The sequence below is a fragment of the Canis lupus genome, chromosome 24 (assembly GCF_003254725.2).
Source record: "Canis lupus dingo isolate Sandy chromosome 24, ASM325472v2, whole genome shotgun sequence".
NCBI classification, from domain to species: domain Eukaryota; kingdom Metazoa; phylum Chordata; class Mammalia; order Carnivora; family Canidae; genus Canis; species Canis lupus.
The window spans coordinates 21,171,027-21,176,086 of record NC_064266.1 but is presented as its reverse complement, the minus strand read 5'-3'; positions in this window follow the sequence as shown (position 1 = coordinate 21,176,086).

Genomic DNA, 5,060 nt, shown 5'->3' with positions numbered 1-5,060 from the left:
GACTTGCTTTGACTGGTGGAATATGGTACTGATTCTGTGTGTGCTAGTTCTGAGCCTGGGCTTTAAGAGCATCACATGTGGCTAACCATCCCCCTGCCCCCTCGGCAGTCTCTGACTTCTGCCAAGAGAAGAAAATGCCCTAGGTGCCCGCTGCTCCCAGAACAAGGAGACATGTGGAATAATTTTGAACTAAACTGTTACAAGGCTGAGTAGTATCTCCTGCAAATTCATCCGTTGAAGTTCTAACTTCCAGTACCTCAAAATGTGGAGGTATTTGGAGATAGGGTCTTGAAAGAGGTGATGAAGTTAAAATGAGGTCCTTAGGGATGCCTGGTTGGGTGCCTGCCTTTGGCTCATGTCGTGATCCTGGTATCCGGGATCGAGTACTGAATCGGGCTCCCTGCCAGGAGCCTACTTCTCCCTCTGCCTATGTCTCTGCCTCTCTCTCTCAGTCTGTGTCTCTCATGAATAAATAAATAAATCTTTTTTAAAAAATAATAAATAAAATAAAATGAGGTCCTTAGGAAAGGCCTTAGCCCAATCTAACTAGCGTTATTTATAAGCAGAGGAAATCTGGACAAAGAGACACCGAGGATGCACATGCACAAGCGAAAGTACAAGTGAGGACATAGCAAGAAGATGCCTATTTGCAAGTCAAAGTCAGAGACATCAGAAGAAACCAATCCTGCCAACACCTTAATCTTGGACTTCTAGCCTCCAAAACCACGAGAAAATACATATCTGTTGTTTGAGCCACTCAGCCTGTGGTATTTTGTTGAGGCAGCCCATGATAGTGTGATTTATAATAAGAAATATATATATTTAATCTTAATCCAGTTTCTGGCACAGAGCTCCTAAAACCCTTGAAATTCCCTAAGTGATGAGAGCAAGGAAGGTGTCTCTTCTTATGTTAGCAAGGCGACTTTTGGATGCCAGCTAAGGATTGCCCAGAGAACAAACCATGTGATAAGAGGGTTAGACTTTTAGTCTGTCACCCCCACCCGGCCTCCAGGAAGCAGGAGGAGCTGGAGGTTGAATCATCCCCCAATGGTCAATGATTGGATCAATCTTGGCAATGTAAGGAAGCCTCCATAAAATCCCCAAAGGACAGATTTTTCGGAGAGCTGCTGGGTTGATGAACTCATAGAGATGGGGGCAGGGGGGGCAGTGCCTGGACAGCACCTGACAGCTCCGTGCCTTTCTCCATGACTTGCCCTCTGCATCTCTTCCATCTGGCTGTTCCTGAGTTCTGTCCTTTTATAAGAAACTGGTAATCAGGGATCCCTGGGTGGCACAGCGGTTTGGCGCCTGCCTTTGGCCCAGGGCGCGATCCTGGAGACCCGGGATCGAATCCCACGTCGGGCTCCCGGTGCATGGAGCCTGCTTCTCCCTCTGCCTGTGTCTCTGCCTCTCTCTCTGTGTGTGTGTGACTATCATAAATAAATAAAAAAAAAAAAAAAAAAGAAAGAAACTGGTAATCCAGTGAGTAAACGGATTTCCTGAGTTCTGTGAACCATGCTAGCAAATTAATCAAACCCAAGGAGGGGGTTGTGGGATCCTCTGATTTCTAGCCAGTCAGTCAGAAGTACAGGTAACCTGGGCTGGGGACTGGTGTCTAAAACTAGGGGATGGGGCTTCTCGTAGGACTGAACCCTTAACCAATAGAAGCTGATGCTATTTCTGAATTGAGTGTCAGAATGGAGTTGAATTTTCATATACCTAACTGGTGTGGAGAATTGTTTAGTATAATTGGGTCTAGAAACCTAAAAGACAACCCTAAAAAAACAAGATACTAACCCGGAGCCCAGAACTAAACGTAGCTAATCCCAGCAGAGCCTCAGCCAACCCACAGGCCCCTGAAAGTAGAAATAAATGCTCAAAGTTGTAAGCCACCAAGTTTTGGGGTTGTTTGTTATGCAGCATTATTGTAGGAGAAAAAAACTGACTAGTATAACACCTGATTTTTCCCTTCTCCAGTTTTGACAATTTTCCTTATTATTCACAATATGATTCCCTAGTAATTTATTAATATAAACAAATATTACTGGCTGCATCTTCCAACATCTTCAACTATTCTCAAAGTGCTTCTGCTGCTAGTTTGGGTCAGAACAATGGGGTCCAAATGTACTACTGAACATTTCTGTAGCTTTTACCCCAATTACCTTCAACTGGCTGTCCATAGTGTTCCTGCCCAACTGGCTGGGAGACCTATTGGTTACGGCTCCTATCTGATCTCTCATACTAAAGCAGTGACTAATAAATGGATCCCTCGATCCAGGTAGATCCCAGGACCAAGGCAGTTGCTTTACAGATAAAAATCAAATGGGGGGAAAAAAATCAGATGGGGGATCCCTGGTGGCTCAGCGGTTTGGCACCTGCCTTTGGCCCAGGATGTGATCCTGGGGTCCCAGGATTGAGTCCCACACAGGGCTCCCTGCATGGAGCCTGCTTCTCCCTCTGCCTGTGTCTCTGCCTCTCTCTCTCTCTCTCTCTCTCTCTCTGTGTGTCTCTCATGAATAAATAAATAAAATCTTTTAAAAAATCAAGTGGATGTTCACTACTCCTCATAAACTGGTCCTAACATACTCCCTCAGATCCATCTTTCCCTGCTTTCCCCCAGACTTGTCTCTTCAGTAAGGGCAGCAGAGCCCACACAGCCCTGTGTGAGTCTCTTACTTCCCCACCTGCCCTAGTTCAGATCTTCCTTCTCTTCTGTGTGATAGCCCAACTGGCTTCATTATTTCCTCTATCATGCCATGGTCCTCACTACCAGGGCCTTTGCACATGCTGTTCTCTGCCTATAATGCTGTTCCACCATTCCTTTTACCTAGTTTATACTCAGTCACCTTTCATATCTCAAGGCTGAAGACAGTTCCTCAGGGCAGCCCTCTCCAACTTCTCTAGATTAGATCAGTTTCACTCTGTTGGTCAGTTCAACCATGTACTCCCCCTTCTTAGCACTCATTTGTACTATAATTTATTAGGGTGACCATCTGATTAATGTCTGTCTCCCCATCCCAGAATTTCAGATTCACAGGATTGGAACTGATGACACTTGAATGAGGTCCCATTCACTCTATCTCCCGAGCCTGGTTCATAGTGGATGCAAATATTTATTGATTGAATGAACATTGTTGTCCTGACGGCCCTGCTAAATCCCTCCACTGGCATCTAAGGTGCCCATAGAGATGGCTGCTCAGATCTCTCTTTGAGAGAACCTGCTGTAAGGAGAGTAGCGGTATGACAGTTCTGGCCACTCTTCTTTCAGATCTGCTGCAGTGCTCATGCTAAGGCCACAGTCCCCCTGGACTGCTCCCTGCTAAGGACTGAGCACAGTGGGGTTATTAGGGATGAGTACATTTTGGGCAACACGGGACTCCTCTACTGGGCATTTTTTGCTCTGGGGCTCCCCAGTGGCCTGGCCAAGACTTTCACAAAGATCTTGCACTAGCTGGCATTTCTTGCTTCTCTGCTCAAGGCTCACCCTTCAGTATCTGTTCTATCATAATAAACTGGACTCTGAGCATTGCCTCTTTTACAGTGAGATGCCAAGCTTTTCCAGTAGGGGGACCTGGTGGGGGGGGACATTTAAGGAGGAAAGGTGTCTTCCCTTTCTGGTTCTGGAATGTTCATAGTGGATGCAAATATGGTGTGTGTGTGTGTGTGTGTGTGTGTGTGTGTGCGCGCGCACGCACGTGCGTGTGTGTTCAGCAGTGTATGAGGACGTCTGGTGCTGATCTGTCACAGCCATGAGCTCAGTGTTCACAGTCTATCAGCAACTTGCAACTCTGAGGCCTGGGAGCTCTCTTCTTGCAACCCTTCTAATGCAGATACCACGTCCTCCAAGCCTTACATCTGCAAAGGTGCCCCAATCCCACCTGCTCACCAGCCTCAGCTCCCTTGGGCCTCTAAGAGTTGCTTGCTGCTTGCCCAGTGACTGTGACCAGCTCCAGTCCAGGCAACCCAGCAAAGTTCCTTGCCCTGCAGTGGACTTCAACCACACCTTCTCCAATGAGGTCTAAACCCCAGCTTAGGGAAGGCACTTCCCCTCCAACATTATACTTTCTTGGGTTAACCCTCCCAACTCCCACAGTGCTCGGACCCGAAGCACAGTCTGAAGGTCCTCACCACCTTCTCCCCATCTTTCTCCTCTCTATCCTTCACAGACATCACCCCCATAACTCTCCATGTTTAATGCTTTCTTGCCATTCGCTTCTCGGAGGATCCAAACTGACACAGCTTCCATCACACTTAGAATAAACCCCACCAGGCCCCAGAGAATCTGTTCTCTGCCCCAGCCCAACCCTGTCCCCCAGCACACATCTTCCTGCCACTCTCCAAGTCATTCTACTGCAGCCACGCTGGCCTCCCTGAAGTCTCACACACATATGGACCAGGATCCCACCTCGGTGTCTTTGCACTTGCTTTTCTGTCTTTGATGCAAGGCTGTTCCCTCATGTCATTCAGACCTCTTCTCAGAATGCCACTTTCTCTAAAAGGCCTTCACCTACCACCTCCCAATCTCCTTTGAACTCTCTCCCTCCCCTTTTTCTGAGATCACAGGAGAGGGGGCATTCAGGGTGGTATGGCTGTAGACTGTCCCTCTCCTTTTTATTTTTATTCTCATTTAAAATGAGAGACAGAGAGAGAGGCAGAGTCACAGGCAGAGGGAGAAGCAGGCTCCATGCAGGGAACCTGATGTGGGACTCGATCCCGGGTCTCCAGGATCATGTCCCGGGCCGAAGGCAGGCACCAAACCGCTGAGCCACCCAGGGATCCCCTGTCCCTCTCCTTTTTAAAGAGTTGTTTGTTTGTTTGTTTGTTTGTTTGTTTGTTTAGGGCAGAAGCAGGGGGAGGGGCAAAAGTAAAGAAAGAATCTCAGACTCCACACTGAGTGTGGAGCCTGACAGAGGTTTCAATTTCATGACCCTGAGATCATGACCTGAGCCCAAACCAAGAGTTAGGTGCTTAACCAACTGAGCCACCCAGGTGCCCCTTAACTGTCCCTTTATCCTGCTTTGTTTTGTTTCTTTACAGTGCTCATTACCATGTGCGTACTA